This window comes from Haliotis rubra, unplaced genomic scaffold, assembly GCF_003918875.1.
Source record: "Haliotis rubra isolate DU_JTF1 unplaced genomic scaffold, ASM391887v1 Scf99, whole genome shotgun sequence".
NCBI lineage: Eukaryota > Metazoa > Mollusca > Gastropoda > Lepetellida > Haliotidae > Haliotis > Haliotis rubra.
Genome location: NW_025767734.1, coordinates 2,217,360 through 2,237,237, shown reverse-complemented (window position 1 = coordinate 2,237,237; position 19,878 = coordinate 2,217,360).

Below are 19,878 nucleotides of genomic sequence, written 5' to 3'. Positions count from 1 at the left end.
GGCTTAACACAATGTACCCATGTGGGGAATCAAACCTGGGTCTTCGGCGGGGCGATCAAATGCTTTAACCACTAGGCCACCCCATCGCCTTACACCAGAAAGAAACACTGTTAAGTATTACATGTTTTGGTCTTTGGGAATAATTGTGCCTGAAAGTGAATCATTTTCAATTCACATGGAATCTTTGTGCCAGTAGGTGAATCATTGTAGATTCAAATGGACACGAGGGATTGAAGGTGGATCAGCAAAACTGCTGGTGGAAATTTGTGGCTAAGAGGTGGACCAGTGATCAAAGATGGATCTTTGAATTATATTATTGAACTTGAGAGTCAGATTATATTGCCTGTACCTGGAGCCAGTGCAATATGAACTTGAGGGTATTTTTGTAATGCTGTTCAATCAGCCAACACCAGTGGAAGAAAGAGCTTTATTAATGATTAAGTCATTACTGAGCATGGACTTTTTAATGTAAAATCTACCCTGAAATATTCCAGTTGAGAATGATTCCCCAGGATTTGTTTGATGTTTAAATGCTCCACTCAGCAATATCCAGCTCTTTGACGGCAGTCTGCAATTAAACAAGTCTGACCAGACAATCCAGTGATTGACATCATGAGCATCGATCTTCATAATTGGGACATGATGATGTGTCAGCCTATTCATCTAGCCTGATTACCCGACCGTGTCTATCGCCTCTTCATACAAGCATGGGCTGCTAAAGATCGGTTCTAACCTGTATCTTCACATGTGGGTCACCAGGAGGCTATTCTGGTGGTAAGAGGTACTCACATGGATTGTTTCTTCTAATAACTGTGACGGGTTTGTCTGGCCTGACCAATTTGTTTTACCTCTGGCCATGAATGTGTATTTGTTGCTTATTTCTGCCCTATTCCTGACACAACACAACAAATGACAAGAAGCTACAGTGAAGCTACACTTGCCATACATGACAGGTGAATTCCCACATGGGTTCTTGGAAGACCTAATGTAAAATGAACATTGTATAAACTGGCAAACAAAATATATTCCAGCCAGACAATGATAGTGAACCATGTTGCACAAAGTGCTTTGATATGTCTGTTAAGTCTAAGGTCAGACAGTCAATTGTCAGAGCCTAGGGATCTCAGATTAGAATTTGTCTGAGCAATATATATTCATATTTATTTAAATGCAAGAGTGGATAGTGTTGCTGCTCATCATTTATCAATCACTGGTTTGTCTGGTCCAGATTTGATTATTTACAGACCGGCGCCATATAGCTGGAATATTGCTCATTGTGGCGTGAAACTAAAACTCACTCACTTATTTACAGACTTGTCAAATGACTAGAATATTTAGTTCTACATACAAACACAAATTAGTGTTAAATGTAGAAGAGTGAACTGAGTGTGCATAGCATCTGACTTCATCTGTATTATATATTCAGACACACTTAAATCACTTTGAATTTTCATCTGGTCATATGTACATTTGTGTAATACAGTCAGAAATGAATTCCCAAAATTACCATGCTGAAAGTTATATTTTGTTAAAGGTATTTTCTAATTCCAATGCCGTTTGTCCATATACATGGTCAAAGTTGGTCGTGATAGTGATAGATCACTTTGTTGAGTTGAAGCGACTCACTTTGTACAGGGATGATGAAGGTGGCAATTTATGTGTGTTCACCTGTGCCCTTGTCATGAAAATCACTGCAGCTATGGGTTCGATTCCCCACATGGGTACAATGTGTGAAGCCCATCTCTGGTGTACCGGCTGTGATGTTGCTGGAATATTGCTAAACGCAGCATAAAGCTCATTCACTCTGGGGGAAACTGCCCCTTAAATGTGTTGGGATCTGTTGTCTATTGGCTGCAATCCCAAATTCCCCCTGATTGTGTCCAGGATGTCTTTTGAGGTTTCACTAAAACAATGAATCCAGGAACTGTAAATTGAGGTTTTCATCTCACCCAACATTCACACAGTGAGAAAGGTCTGTAAATACCACACAATATACTACTTGAAATATTCATACTCACTAAGGCAAATTTTTCATTACGAAAATACTTGAAGTACCTGAAATATTTAATATATTCATACATCCGTGTGCCCATTATTAGAAGCATTGAATTCACCTGTGACGTGCCTCGGAAGTAAGTGATCGAAGCAGCAGTAAAATCTCTGTAATGTGCGAGGACAGATTTTAGCTGTGCAAGTTACCTCTGACAGTAAAACTGTTAGTCATTACAAGGTTCTACCGACTATTCAGAGATATTCCCAGAATATATGATACTGAAACGCCGAAAGGGAACTCTAGTGACTCGAACCATATACCACCGAGCAAATGAAATTACTGTTCCGTCCTAATCATTACGATCTAGAATCTGAACAATGGAAAACGTGAGGGATATTTCGCAAACTATCGAAATCTTGTGAAGTGTTGTAATATCTGCGTGAACTAGATCCAAGTACTCGGGAGGATTTGGTCATGTATCTAGTTTACGTACGTAAAATGTGATACGGCCCGAGTGACAAGATTTTTGGGGGGTTCACACACTGTACCATGTAAGGAATTGAACCCGGTCTGTAGCATGATACCCCGGAGCTGTAACTGCTCACCCTCCACAGTGTCTGAGATTGGTAGTAATAGCTGTTGACGCAGTTACAGCTAGGATCACAATTAATGACACGTGACTGAACGCTACAACCTTTCAATTTCATGACTGATTTACTTGCTGGTATGGACAAAACAGGCCGATGGTACCAAATCGCCCCATAAAATGCTCTACTTTAGATGCTAAGAGGTTCATGACGCTTTGTTACGCTAGATTTCATTGACATTGATTTTTAACGGAACTAAAGTTAATGAATATAAATTGGTGCTAAATGAATTGTGTTGCTTCTTGGGCCTGAAAGCAGTTTAAGGAACGCTGGTCCGCCCATGACCTCGCATCAAAATCTCACTTCTTATGCAGCAATCCTGTAAGTTGGCTTCTAATAAATCCAAGGGTCCAACTCAAGTCACATTTTCTTTGCATATATTTCATTACCCGTATATGGGACTGTAATTGGACATGGGGATATTGGCCCGTGTCATTGCAATCGATGAGATTTTGTGAGCGGGTTGAAACATCAGAAATTGCTTTTTACTTCCACGGACGGCTCGTATGCCGTACTTCCATCACGATTCCCATTCAGTCTAGTCCTTGTGTTCGTAGTCTTGAGGTTAGATCGCTCGTACGTCACGCCGAAAGCGTGGACCAATTTACCACATGGGTTATATTGGTTAGATATTGCCCTTGAACATTGAAGCTATTTGTAAGTACGACCAACACGATGTGGGCAATGTTTTCTTGCTCACGTTTCAGACACCTCATGTTGCGTGTTGACCATCAACTCTCCATTGCATACACAGCTCTTAAAAGTCTGATCCAGTTTTAAACATGGCCGTCACGGCAGCCATATTGAAAAAAATAAATTAATGTAATTTTGTCACATCACCTACCCATTCCTACATGCCTCACGACCAACCTATAACATGACTGTTTATTGTGCATATTTTGAGGTTTGACCCAGCTGTGACCTTTGAACTTCACTTGTCCCCATTATTTAGTCTTATTGCATTTCTCAGTGTTCTGAACTGATTTTTTATTATGTTTGTAATCCAGTCTTTTTAACCCTTCAATTCATATTGAAAATAGTTTTGCCCATTGCTCTCATTTTTGCATGTGTACATTATGAGTAATGATATGCAGCAAATTTGTTATATCAGTTACAATAACATATATTTTCTTGTTAGTGCCGGACTGTGGGATTTCGTGCAAATTAAAAATTTGAACTTTTTGTATTGCGGGTGCTACCAGCAATCTGGGACAAATCTGGCCTTAAACACGTTACGCTTATTTATGAACAAGGGCGTGCTAGCGAGGAAGGAAAGTTTGTGATCTTGCCTCGGCTGGAGGATGATTCTCGAAACTTACATTTCACAAGTCGTTGTTGGAAAGTCTTAAAACAATGTCGCAATTTACCAACACACCAGGTGGCCAAAACACGGCCTCATACTCCCTTCATTTGATTGGTTTAAATGTGTAAAATCCAATTAGCTTGGTCCTCCCCTTTCTCATTCAAAGATGTTTCTACCCGTGAAGATCCGGGTTAGAATATTGATCTTCAGTAACCCATGCTTGTCGTAAGAGGCGACTTACGGGATCGGGTGGTCAGGCTCGCTGACTTGTCATGTCATCGGTTCAGATGTCAAAAGTACATGTACATGTATATTGGCTCAGTGTCGCGTAAATTGGCATGATACACTCTGATCGGATGCTGTCTTACTTCCGGTTCCCGCTGTTGGACATCAACAATGGCCTCAATAAAATGGTCAGTAATGAGTGGTCCAAACTCGAAACAACCAGGAAGCCATGAAATATCCAACGTTCGCACGCAAGACACACATGGGTCAGGAAGTGGCGTGACCGCGGTTGATCATGATCACTACATGGCAAACCCACAGATGTTGATACACCTTGTCCCAGGCATCACCTCATTGTGGAAAGGAAGGACGTCGGCATCAACGCTCCGGAACTTTCCACAGACAATAAACGAAGACACCGCCGGTTACATAGTTGAGAGGAATCTCTATTTTGACATATGAACACAGTGATCTGCTGTTTCCACCTAGGATGTATTTGTTGTTGAACACCGCACTCGGCAATGTTCCAGCTTTATAACGGCGTTTTGTAAATGTTCGAATCTGGACCATACAATCTCGTGATTGACATCATGACTAGCGAGCCGGACCACCTGTTCTCGTTAATCGCCGCTGGTGATAAGCATCACCGGGTTGACTGAAGGTTTGGTATTCGCCGGATGTTCACCGGTCTTCAGGCAAGGAACCCCACAAGAGGTGCATGAGCGAGCGTTACCTCATAGCGACACATCGCACAACCGACGTTGTTAGTTTAACGTTTTTTACAAAAACGCTGAGTAAATATAAGACGTAGACATAATGTTGCCCTTGAAAAATTATGCTGATGATAATGGTGACAGCTCTAATGACCGAAGTCTTTGGTTGTTAGCAATGAATTATATTTTTTTTCAAATTATGAACTGATGTTGCGAAAGGTATAAATAATTCATTACATACTAATAAATCACCAGAGAGGTAGTATCCATGACAACACTTTATAAGCATAATTATATTGTGCCCATCTTTCAGGATGCAGTTTAGTGATATCTGTCGTGTAATGGAAATTGTGAAAAAACAAATTTAGATTCATGGTATAAAACGAGTGAGTGAGTTTAGTTTTACGCCGCAATCCAGTGATCAACAGCATGGGCATCGATCTGCGCAATTGGGAACCGATGACATGTGTCAACCAAGCCAGCGAGCCTGACCACCCGATCCCGTTAGTCGCCTCTTACGACAAGCATGGGCTACTGAAGGTTCATTCTAACCCGGACCTTCACTGGTTTTAAAACGAAATAGCGATGTGGTTGTAGCGTGTGTTGTGTTTTGATGGTAGGTCAATGGTTGTCCAAGGCGACAATCAACGGATGATTGATAGCATAGACCAGGGAACCAGGCAGTCAACAACCGAGACGAGATATTTTGACTATCATACACGTGATTTAATTACAGCTGCATGGTCCGGTGAAAGAACGCTTAGAAACCAGTGAGAACTTAAACCATTGCCATTGTGTTTGATGGATTGCGATACTATATTGTAATGAAAGAAATTAGCATTTATGTTTTGATTGCTAACTGAGAACTACCTTCACCCAGTAAATCTCCAACAGCTTCAAGACTGAGTACTCTGTGCATTTAAGAAAGTAGTTAGATAACATATGTTATATTACACATATATAACATACTTTCTCACTAAAGTACTCTCAGATTGTAGTCCTCTTATTTTTGTTTGGTTGAGTTCTATCTGGGATTCGAACCCAGTGAGGTAGCTAATCATCAGTAGACAAAGTCAGCGATCTAACCCCCCAAGCCATCACTTCTTCACGATAATGGAAGGCTAACAACTGGGAGTCTGGATCACGTACACTGAGTACCTCTCTGATGAGTGTTACATTGGCACGGCTCCCGTCGGACCCATATGTCAGCTTCAAGGATGGTCCAGTTTGACGTCTGGGTCTATGTGCTTCATTTGGGAAACAAAACACTCTTAGCAACGTCTTCCTCAGACTTAAGCTGGCCGGATTTCTTTTAATCGATGCTGTTCATAGAATTGGTACGTTGGTAGTTTAGTTCTCTTCATTCAATCAGGACAGACTGATGGGGTAATGCTGTTTCTATGTTTAGCTAACTCGGAAAGGGAAGATATAGTGCGATGCTTTGGAGAAGGTCAGGATGTTGTAACGTTAATATTTAACGAGCGTTTCCGAACTATGAAAGGTTAAGATTGTAGTGTGTTACAGAACGGGTTCCCGTTCAGTGATGTGAAACTGTCGTGTTTGAATGAAACAGACACTTTATCTTTCACCAACTGATGAATGTCTTGTAGTTGTATTCATGTAATGATAACTGGACCCCGTTTCTCAAAGCGATCTTAACCCCAAGAAGATCGCATATCCCATACCTTAACAAAGACTTACGATAGTCCTAACGCTGTGGTCGCTTTGTTTTCAAAGAGTCCTTGTATATCTTCAAACTCTGTGTAGAGCTCCTGAGCTCCTGGGCTATAGGTTCTCCATTGTATATGTCAGTGAAATGACAGACCATCGGACAGAGTCGTCGCACACTGCCATATTACTCCAAAGTCATCGGGTGAGTTTGTGACAGAAAGGTGTTGTAGGGAACAAAGTAATGATAATATGGATTGTACTGAGGATCTAGGAGGACATGAGCCACGAGGGGAGTCAGCTTTCATTATGAAATGTCGACGTACTCTGGGACGAGTAAGACATATGGCATCGGGGCCGTCTGCACAAGATCGAGTGAGGGAGTAAGTGAATTTAGTTTTATGCCGCTATTAGCAATATTGGGCTTCACTCATTGTACCGATATGGGAAATCGAACCCGGGGCCTTCGGCGTGACGAGCGAACGCTTTAACCACAAGGCTAATAGAAACACCAACCTCGCATATGTGTCATACTGACTTTACGAAACACATGAAACAATTCTTATATTGCCCTGGCGTTCACTCGAATAATACAAGAATTCTGACACTCGTGAATTCAGTATGACACACACATGCTCGACGCTGATCTGTAGGCCACTAAGCATCATTCCAGCTGCTATGAACACCCCTCGTAAGGTATGATGTTCATTGTGTTTGACAAGCTGTTTTGTCACGTTTGACGTCTAGATCTCCACAAGGATATTATAGGTAAGCGAGAAGCAGATTTCGGCCCCGCCCACTGGTCCCTTTGTAGGGGTATTAGCAGTGGCGTAAACCCCACTTCTTTCGCTCTCTATGTGTCTCGCTGTTCGATATCGATGGACCATTGTTAATGGTTTCAGAAAAAACATCTACGAGACGTAGTACTAGCTCACGTCGTGACTCCCAAACATCCCAGCCTCTTCCTGTCTCTCCACCGAGCTGGATGGTTTATACTGTAAGGACGTTTGATGAAAGGAGAGGGGGCTGCATCGATAAACAGTTTATTGCTGGAACCAATTTCATTGCTCTCAGGGAGCCAATGTTTCATCACAAAACACACATCACATGTCGCAAAGTGGTCTAAGGCGCCGAGATTTACTGAGTATAGTCTCGTCCCGCTATCCCACCTTCGATTCCGTATTACACATGATTGGTGCAAGCAACGCCCTATGTGCTTCTAATACAAACATCAATAGTAGACGCTGTAATAAGTTATTGAATCTTAACTTCCAGGCGAAAGAAACTATGCATTTCAAAATTAGATTTGGCCATAAACATTATTTGAAACGGTTGTAAACTGCAATCAATCAGCGAAACACTGCAATCCTGAGGCCCAAGAAACCGTATTTGATACCATCAAATACACCGCCATCGATTAACTGTTTTTTGTTTTAGTTTCAGCCAACATCCAACATGGAGGTGTACTTTCGTTTACCTTGGTCTTTATATGTAAGAAAACGGTAAGGTTTATCCTGAATACGGAGTTGTCAAAAATAGACAGCGACCTTAGTGACAACTGAATTGAAAGGACACTTGGTGCTGGGATGATATTTGAAGCTCTGTGTCAACTTATGGGTGCTTCTGGTCGATACCTATATAAATATGACTCATACTACAATCTATCGGCTTCGTCTCTCTGTGTAGGTGACGACTGTGTCGACTGCGGTAGTTCGTTTGGCTCGAGATACTCCGATCATGATCCCTGGTTTTGACCAAGAGCATTCGTTGGGAGCTCTCGGATGGTAGTTCAGGATGGTGGGAAATAGACGGAAGACAAAAGTCAGCGGTAGAGTTGAAGACAGCGGCAGTCATGTTTATTATGGTTGGGGAATGATGGTCGAAATGGTACAAGTTGATGGTTAACCCGTGGCAGAATGCACACCGGGACCGATTGGCCAATGATCCCGGTCCGGGGACCCGCTTTGTCACTTGCACACTCACAGAAGTCGGACGGAGATACTTAGAAGATAAATAGTTTGGTTTGTTCAATTTCCGGGATTCATTGGAATTCAACATTGGCAAATTTAGTTTAAAACCGACGGCGTTAGCAGCATGGTGACATTAAAGGCCTGATCAATGTGTCTCTCGCTTGAACATAACAACAACTTCATTAAGCACTACCGAGGTCAACGACTAACGAGGTCAGAATATTGATGTTACAGTGTTTACGGTTTCACGGATATAGCAATAAGAAATATGACCCTTATTGACACTGTTGGATGAATACAAACACATATAGAGCGATTCTGCCTTAATTAGCAACCACAGAGGGGATATTAAATTTCCAACGTCATGTGTCCAATGTCCATTGTCCCACAATGCCACAATATCCATCAGGTGAAGTCGCAACTTCCGGGTTGGGCATTTTGCAGATAGGCTTCTGCGAGACATGTTTTGTTTGTTTTATTACCCAGCCGACTGTCATAAGACTGTTATTTATAACCAGGTCAACTGCGACAGAACATCGGTAGTAAGATAATTGTACCCTACCACCCAACTCGAATAGTACTCCAAGACCCAGTTGAAAACACTTCTTGTGCGCCGGCGACTTAAGCTGCCCACTTCTCGTCATCACTTTCTCTTAAGGTTGGTACATTGGTAGCTTCACTGAATGTAGGATGTGGACACAGGATTGACCCTCTTGGACTATTGTTGTGTCTATGTTTAACAAACTCACTTACACTCGGACACTACATTAGTACAGCGGCCAAGAAACACGTAGTTTGACATCACTACACATGAGTATCTGTACAGAATGAATGGCAGAGATGGGATTTTATTGCTGCTGCAAGGGAACCCAAATAGATGGAAATACTGACTGAGTTTGGTTTTACGCCGCTTTTAGCAATATTCCAACAACATCACGGCGGGGGACACCAGAAATGGGCTTCACACATTGTAGTCATGTGGGGATTCGAACCCGGGTCTTCGGCGTGACGAGCCAACGCTTTAACCACTAGGCTACCCCACCGCCCCAGATGGAAATACCAACTCGCTATGCTGATCAGTGGCTTTGTTCGTGGGATCATAACGCAGAGGTGATCGTAACTCCCATACGTTAACATGGACTCAAAATTGTCGTTGCGCCGAAGTCGCCGAAGAATGGGACCCAGCATTACCCTAATTTGGATGCATTGGCAGATCGAGTGGGGTGGGTGACTGGTGTTTCAGGGGGTTCGAACCCCTCCACTGCAAATGACTAAAGTCCACTTTGAAGTTAATGTTTCGCATTGGCGGAGCCAAGGTAGTAACTCACACACACTCGAACGAACGAGAGAACGAGCACATGCACGTACAAACACGCTTCGACGTGCCCACAAGCACGTACAAACACGCTCCGACGTGCCCATGGGCACACATTTACACCCATACACATACGCACAGGCGCACGCATGCTTAAGTACATCTTTTTCTCTCTCCTATAATGTTTGGACGTTATTTCAATAATTCTCTGATCAATGTTTCTTAATTTACTGATTCCTAGGCAGATAAATTAGATAGATCCCATTGAAAATGGATCAAAACGAATGAAACATATGTTATATTTGCGATAACATTTTCTTAGTAAAGTACAGATTCTAGTTCTTTTGGGGTTTAGTCCCATCCGGGATTCGAACCCACACTTTCAGAGTCAGGCACCTAACCGCCAGCACACAAAGTCAGACACCTAGACCGCTCAGCCACCACGACTTCCATATTAGTCGGACAACTGGTAGTCTAGACTGCGGACTTTGTGTACCCCTCTGATAAATGTTAACTGGCACGGCTCCCACGGCCGAAAGCTATGAAATACACAATGCCGTTCTGCTGAACGTAGATGGATATCAAGCAAACTGGAGGTAGATAGACAGATTTACCAAACTGCCAGAAATGAAGTCAACAACCTCATCAAGAAAGCAAAACTAGATCGCATTTCTAAAAAGATTGAAGTAAGTAAAGGAAACAGCAGACAGTTAATCGCTCTTACAAAGAGACTAACAGAAACACAAACATCGACTGTTATACCTTCTCGAGAGGAGTCCAGTCTACGTGCAGAGGAGTTTGCAGAATTCTTCATTACGAATGTGAAGAACATTCGTGAAGACATAGCTAAACGCCAGTGCTGCAGCAACAATCCCCTGGAACAAGACCAACCATTTTGCGGCACTCAACTTGTCGTATTTGAACCAGCAGAGATCCAAGAGATTACAGCTACAATCAAATCTGCGCCTTGTAAATCCTGTGAATTGGATCCAGTACCATCTTGGCTACTCAGAAACTGTTTAGAATCATGCCAATATCTTACTTCATCAGTCATCAATTCCTCTCTCCAAGAGGGCTCAGTACCGACATCTTTAAAAGAAGCCATCATTAGACCACTACTGAAGAATAGCAATCTTGATCGATGTGTACCCAAAAATTACAGACCTGTTTCCAACTTGTCTTTTCTATCAAAGGTGTTGGAGAAGGTTGTTCTCAGACGATTGAAGAGTCATATGAACTTGCACCATCTGAATGAAATTTTTCAGTCAGCTTACAAGGAAAAGCACAGCACTGAAACAGCTCTTCTCAGAGTTCAGAATGACATATTGACTTATATGGACAAGCAAGAGGTTGTGCTGCTAGTACTACTCGACCTTTCAGCGGCTTTCGACACCGTGGACCACACCATTCTACTGCAGAGGTTAGAGCACACTATTGGCATCACAGGAACGGCACTACAATGGTTCCAGTCCTACTTGTCAAATAGAACAATGAGAGTCAAGGTCCATAATGCGACTTCATCCATCAGAGAAACCCACTTTGGTGTACCACAAGGCTCTGTGCTTGGTCCGATTTTGTTTTCACTGTACATTCTTCCAATGGGCAATATCATCCGAAGTCACAACATAAAATTCCATGGTTATGCAGAAGATAACCAACTCTACATATGGATTATACCAGCTCATGTTGAACACGCAAAAGATGTTACGGAGAGCTGTATCGTTAACATCAAGATATGGATGACAAACATTTTTCTGAAACTCAACGACGACAAATCTGAGTTCATGATCATTGGAACTAGGCAGCAGCTTCGCAAAATAGGCGAGTGTAGTCTCACAGTTGGAGATCAGTCTATCTGCCCTGTGCCCCAGGTGAAGAATCTTGGTGTTGTTTTCCGTTCTTCAATGTCACCGGAATCACAAGCCCTAACAGCAGCAAGATCAGCAACCTTTCATCTCCGCCGAATAGGAAAAATCCGCCGCTATTTGGACATTGACACAACCAAACTTTTAGTTCAGTCATACGTCATCTCACGCCTAGACTACTGTAACTCCCTCGTGTCAGGAGCAGCAGCAATCCAACATCTCCAGCTTGTACAAAACAGAGCTGCCAGGATCATAACCAGGACAAAATGTCAGGAACACATCACCCCTGTGCTGAGGTCGTTGCACTGGCTCCCAGTAAAGAGGAGAATACAGTACAAAATAATTTGCATCACCTACTCAACCCTCTATGACATCAATTCACCAGCTTACCTCAAAGACATCATCGAAATCATTCGTCCAAATCGTGTCTTGAGGTCTGAGAAAAGAGGCAGCCTGAAAATGCCAGCTACAAAACATCCATGGAGAGCTTTCAGTGCTGCTGCACAGGCTTTGGGGAGAAATGGAACTCTCTGCCAGTTGAACTGAGATCAGTATCTTCCCTGGAAGCATTTAGGAGCCAACTAACAACTCATCTTTTTCTAGCTACCTACTAGTTTCTCCACTTTCTCTGCACAGCGCCACTGAGCAGCACTGGTTGGACATTAGGCGCTTAAACAAATGCATTATTATTATTATTATTATATTATTATTATTTTAGAAACTGGTCAATTGTAACATATGTTATATTTGGGATTACACTTTCTTAGTAAGTGGGAGCCGTGCCAATTAACACTTATCGGCTCGGCACGCATATCGGCACGGCTCCCGGCCGAAAGCCGATTCAATTATAACATATGTTATATTTGGGATTACACTTTCTTAGTAAAGCCGGCCAATTAACAGTCGTATAAGCGTGATTTTTGACATTTTGTTCTAATTTTTAATAATTTCTAGATATTACAGTTTTTCAAAATAATGATATATTTGCCGATAGGTCATTTTAATTATCAGTCTGGCCTTATCAGGTCTGAGAACCCGCGAAAAAGTTGACGAAAGAAATATGAACAAGATAAAGATTAAACATGAGCGATCGATTGATCCAATCTCGGGTCAGAATGTTTGCAATCTCGATTTCCAATTCAGGATACTCTCGACCTTGGCTCAATAATATTAACACTGAAGAAACCATAATTGCACTTGAAAGCTGAATCCAATTACCTGACTGTTTATCTAACACCAATCTGTCACTTATGTATGGGTAGTGATCGCTGCATGTATTTATGGTTGTCAAGAGATTTTGAGATAAGATAGGTGGTCTGTTGGTACAGGGATGGCTGTCCATGGAATGTTAAGCCCGTCAAGAGGTTCGGATCCCTGCATTAATGCATGCGTATCACTTGATGATGAACCTCTGAAGATTTGGTTTAGAATCGGTCTTCAGTAACCAATGCTTGTCGTAAGAGGCTACTAATGGATCGGGTGGTCAGGCTCGCTAAGTAGGTTGACACATGCCATTGTATCCCAATTGCGTAGATCGATGCTCATGATGGTGATCACTGGATTGTCTGGTCCAGACTCGATTATTTACAGAGAGCCGCCATATAGCTGGAATATGGCTGAGTGCGGCATAAAACTAAACTCACTCACTTGATGGTGACCCGCTTGTTATTCAGCCGTAATCCTTGGAAAACATAATTATGATGTTTTGACAGTACATCGGATGTGTTGGTGCTCTGAAGAACGGTCCCGAAGAACATCGCACCAAGATCTCATATCCCCAACTGACTGGTTTAAGGCGCCAAATTGTTTCATATGTATATCTCAAAGAACGCTGTATCAAGACAGCTTGCTCCATCTCTAGTATTTGGATAAATGGAGTATTTTTCGTCGAGTTATTGAATTCTTTTTTTTAAAGAGATGAATACTGTGCTCGTTTACGATGACCTGGTATATGGAGCATTATGCAATATTCATCACTCGGCATTAAAACAATGCATAATTCAACAAGGCCTACGCACCATATTACAGACTGTACGTTTAACGTCAGGTATTTATCGCTGGACACTAATTATTCCGAGTGGCAAGAGCTTTCTCAGGGCCTTAAAGATCATGTATATTGTTGTGTATTGTAAGAACTGTACCAATTCTAGCACATATTGAGAAACCCGTGAAGATCCGTGTTATAATTGATCTTCAGTAACCCATACTTGTCGTAAGAGGCGACTAACGGGATCGGGTGGTCAGGCTCGCTGATTTGGTTGACACGTGTCATCGTATCCCATTTGTGTAGATTGATGCTCATGCTGTTGGTCACTGGATTGCCTGGTTTAGACACGATTATTTACAGACCGCCGCCGAGTGATGACGTGTCCATCTATGATTTATTAGTCAAGAGTTCAAATCACAGACACCAAATCGCTCTGATTTGAAAACTCCTTCCCGAGCAAATATGAATGAAAAGTCAGACATGGTCAGTCAAGAATTGCGTCTTTTTGCCTTAGAAGCTTTTTCTACATACCTATTTCAGCGTATACCAATATTCAGTCACATTCAGGACGGGGTCCATAGCTTGGATCTGGTTTTCTGGATCTGGATATTATTTTACCGCATGTAGATAACTCTAACCTTAATATACAGTCAGACCTCGTTTATCCGAACACTTTGTGTTTTATTGAATTGTTCGGACAAACGAATCTTTCAGATATCTGAATCAGGACCTAGGCGATCGGCTACACGTGAAAACAAAACAACTAAAAATGTCCGTATGATCCCTGCATCCATTGGCTGAATGTGTGCGGTTGTGTTGGGTGGCAGGAAATGGACTGTCACGCTGGTCAGTTTCAGATTTTTACAGTTGTAACTAGCCGCATTGTCACAAGCAAAATGACCCGCCTTCCACGTGACCTCATCTGTCGATCAAAAGACAGCAGCCAATCACGAAACAGCTCTGCTGTCATCCACGCCTTTGTGTTGTTTCTATATCTAGCATATATCTAGCGTATATTTATTTCTTTAGATTATGTATCAGATTCGGGATATTGTCACGTGATATTAACCTCATTGTTGTGTGTTAATCAACCTGGTTCCAGGTGTTGATTAATGGTGACAAGTGTCACGATTCATATCTTGCTCCTTTCCATATAAATCTGAAATGCGCATTTGAAATCCTCCAAGGTATTGTCTGGTTAATCTGACGGTAACCTAGATCTAAGATGTCGGTCAAGGCCTAAAAGTACAGGCCTTGTCAACATTGACATCGCCATAATCATCTTGAGACAAACAATGTGTATTATCTACACGCTAATACTTGTCTTTCATGTCGTAAATTGATTGTGAAACAATTATCTGATTTCTTGAAATGCCACTGGCTGTTGAATGAAGTATCGATAAATAATCTCCTCAGTGCAATCGGTCACCACGGTAACCATGGTAAACACAGTTCTGGCACTAGAGTGAGTGCTACTGTCTTCGAAGAACGTGACTGTATTCTTTACGTTGAGTTGGCTCAAAATTAATATTTTTGTTATCACCTAGTTTCCAATATATAACGTCTCAAAATGCGTTCAGGCCACGATAAAGCTCCATTATCACCACGGTTAATGACTGAGTGTGCACTCGTTTCTTTTCATTCTGAGCTGCTAGGGAGTATACAACCCAAGGTGCCTATCACGGGCGCTACTAGACGTTTAATTAACCACTTACCATCTCTTTCTGCCGGGTCGTTGGGTAGCCTAGTGGTTAAAGCGTTCGCTCGTCCTGCCAAAGACCTGGGTTCGATTCCCCACATGGGCATAATGTGTGAAGCCCATTTCTGGTATCCCCCGCCGAGATATTGCTGGAATATTGCTAAAGGCAGCGTAAAACCATACTCTCTCGTCACTTACGCTTTCTACCGGGTACCCATTCACTGCTGGGTGAATAGAGGCATATTCAAAAAGTGACAGGTGTAAGGAGACACATGACGCTGCTTTGTGGAACGGGGCTCTGGTTTCAGAAGGGGGTCAGTGTGAAGCGCTCATTAAGCCCATCCTGAAGCACCAGGCAAAATTCGCTCCCTTAGCAGTGTGTTCCATTCAAAATGGATGCCCTACGCGACATTTAGCTTTCCCTCTCCCTGTCTCTCTCACTCTATCTTCTTTCCCTCAAATTCTGTAATTTATGCAGGAACTGAGTGTGGCAAACAAAACTACATCTTTCTCTCTCACACGATGACAAAACATCAGATAGATGGGTTAAAAGGTCAAATTACCGCATTAGCAAGAGGAAACACACACACACACACACACACACACACACACACACACACACACACACACACACACACCTCCCTCCGACCGAGATCGAACTAAGCCTATCTGTATGTCTCGAGGAGATGAATGATCACAGAGCTTGATTGACACTGTCATCAAACATCTCGGACCGATAGACAATTTGGCTCTGGATCTCCATCGAAACTTCAGAAAGTAATTCTCTGTTGATCTTTCCTGAACTCTATATCTAGCAGAGTTAGAAGTATGAGACCTTCACCCACCGTGGCACATGCATAAAAGGTTTTGTGAAGCCAGGCAAAAGAATTATATCTTGAAGGACAAGACGAGGGGGTGACATAGATGTGCATGGCAACAAAAGCACACAAAACATAGATTTCTTTGTCAACAATAAATACGTTATTCAGGCTTTCAAGAACCTCAATCTTGCGTTATTATTTGTAACACAACCACTATATCAACACTTGCAAACCCACGAACTGATTCAATAATGCTACATTGTGATGGGACATTGTTATCCCGTCATATTTCATCTGTTATAGTCCTCATATAGAGACAGAAATAGTGATAAATGTCACTGTGTTACAACTAATAATTCCTTTTGATTATTGCGGGGATAATAATGATAGATATTATAAGTAATAATGATCGTTAAGATAATGATAAGAAAACCAATATTAAAAATGACAATAATAATATTGGTAAAGCAGACAAGCATACTCATGATATATGATATATCATTACTCGCTTCGCTGTAAGAGCAGAATATGTATTTACTATAACTCCCTCGGATCTGGCAATCATTAGATTGTATTTCCACCTACTCAGGTAGTAGAACATTATAAACGGCCTCTTCAGCGCTTCGAAACTCTCGACGCATTTCCACCTCAATCTAACTTGTACCCAATATACTGGTTTATTACCATGTCACAGTAATTAGGTGAGGTGAAATAGGGTTTAACGTCGCACGTGACAATATTTCGCTCATATGACGACGTGTATGTGTGTGTATGTGTGGCTGTTGGTACTAGCCCAGACTTAAGCTGGTGTTCTAGTGCTAGCTCACTGAGATACCATGCCACAGTTTATCATGAATACCCCACTCAGACACATTATACTGACTCCGAGCCGACCTGTCCTTATTTTAAACATTAATGCCGAGCGCCAGGACCAACAAGTACCAAATTTTAACGTCTTTGGGTATGACGCGGCCGGGGATCGAACCCGCGACCTTCCGGTTTACGGGCGGACGCTCTAACAATCGCAGTAATTACAAATATTAAACAAATAAACAGGTGTAATGACCCTGAGTGTTATCTGTCATTTATGAAGTGTAACTTTCCATCACTGGTTATGGTACACAAATGTTCATTCTCTGCAAGGGACTATTCCTATAAACAGAATACACTTACGAGCGAAAGGAGCTATACGAACATCATATTTATGACAATCTGGATTTGAACTCGAATAACGGTAACGTGAAACCAATCAACTGAAATCGTGCTTCGGTTCACTGAATTGCGTGTAAAACTGACTTCATAAAATGAACCCTTAAAATAGCTGACAGTGTTCCTCGGTGTATAATGAGTGGAAAAATCAACTATACTATAGCATGCTCTGTTAATCGACAGGTCAGAGGGAAATGCTATTGGAATGATGGTTGTTGGTTGGTTGTTGTTTTACGCCGCACTCAGCAATATTCCAGCTATATAGCGGTTGTCTGTAAATAATCGAGTCTGGACCAGACATCCCAATGATCAACAGCATGAGCATCGACCTACGCAGTTGGGATACGATGACATGTGTCAACCAAGTCAGCGAGCCTGACGACCCGATCCCGTTAGTCGCCTCTTACGACAAGCATGGGTTGCTGAAGACTAACCCGGATCTTCACGGGTCTAATTGGAATGCATTAGTAAGGAGTGACATCAGGTTGCTGAAAGAATGCGGTCACACACGTACCGATCGTGAAGTTACTGGAACTGGCAGACCACGTGTCATCACATCCAGGGAAAATCCTGCTTCCATCACCATCAGCTGACCAAGTACACGCTGTGGTCCGCTTCACTGTAACCAGATGATTGCATCACCGTGGTATGAAGGCCTAGAAACAGTTCAGGGGATCGTTTTGAGACGTCAACTTCGATGGGCGCGCATAGTAAAACTGTTGCCGAACTAGACTTGGTAGAGAGTCATGTGTTCTGATGACAGCAAGTTCCACCTCTTCAGCAAAGATGGTAGAGTACGGGAGAGGAGCCAGTTGAAGAAGGCAGCGGCATACGTTGGACGGTGATTTCTTTTCAGAAAGGAAACAAATGTTGTGGAGAACGTTTATCTCACAACTATGGAATCCTGGAAGGGACATTGTCGCGTTGTCGCATTGTCGCGTTGTCGCCCTCTCAAATACAAGCAAAATTAACCAAAACGCGACACGCGACATCGCGACAACGCGATATTTCGCCCATTTGTCGCACTGTCGCGATGTCGCGTGTCGCGTATTGAATAATATATTTTTATTCCTCCAAAGGGCTACACGCGACATAGCGACAATTTTCAAGGTCAAAATATGTCGCGTTGTCGCGCGTCGCCCTATGTAAGATGTGTAAAAACAGCCTAAAATTTACCAAAAAAACGCGACATTGCGACAATGACATTTTGATGATAACAAAATGTCGCGTTATCGCATTGTCGCGTGTCGCGCTTTGTTAAAATATTGAGTATAGTATGTATTATAACATATGACTAAAACGCGACACGCGACAATGTGACATATTTTGACCTTGAAAATTGTCGCTATGTCGCGGGTCGCCCTTTGGAGGAATAGAAAAATGTTACTCAAAACGCGACAATGCGACAAATGGGCGAAATGTCACGTTGTCGCGACGTTGCGTGTCGCGTTTTGGTTTATTTTGCCTCACTTTACTTGTTTTTGAGAGGGCGACAATGCGACATAGCGACAATGTCCCTTCTCGGATTCCATACACAACACAATGTTGCATGGACGAGGAATTGCGAAAAGTTGTGTGTCCCGTCCTACAATAGAAACCAAAGAATCTTGTTTCAATATTTGGCCGTGACGTAGCCTAGTGGTTAAAGCATTCGCTCGTCACAGCGAAGACCCAGGTTCGATCCCCGGGTCTAAAGTGTGAATCCAATTTCTCTTGTCGTAAGAGGCAAATAACGGGATCGGGTGGTCAGGCTCGCTGGCTTGGTTGACAAGCGGTTCCCAATTGCGTAGATCGATGCTCATCATGTTGATCACTGGACTGTCTGATCCAGACTCGATTATTTACAGACCGCCGCCATATAGCTGGAATATTGCTGAGTGCGGCGTAAAACTAAACTCACCCACTCACTTGCAAATATATCGGTGTGTAATACAGTTTGTTTGATGTTTTACACTGCAATAATCCAGCTATATGACGGCGGTCTGTAAAGAACCGCGCAAGTCCAGACAGTCCAGTGACTGATATCATGAGCATCGAACTACTTAAAATGGACATGATGAGATGTGTTGACCGGTCCAGCAAACCTGATCACCCGGTGACGTTACTAGCCTTTTACGACAATCATGCGTTGCTGAAGATCAATTTTAACAAATTCACGGGTTTTTTAATTATATCACGTTAGAGACGTCCGTATTATTTATTTTTATGGTAACATAATAAACGTCATGCCTTCCACGGGACGAGTGTTAATTTCATGCAACCTTGGTGACATGATGTAAATTTCTTGCACTGGAGGAATGTCATGTTAATGTCATGCAACCTTGGTGACATTGTGTCTATTTCATGTATGAGGGATGTAGTGTTAATTTCGTATTGCAACAGTGACATCGCATTTACTGCATGCAAACTAAGGAACATCGTGTTTATTTCATGCAGTCTAACAAATATCGAATTTGTTTCAAG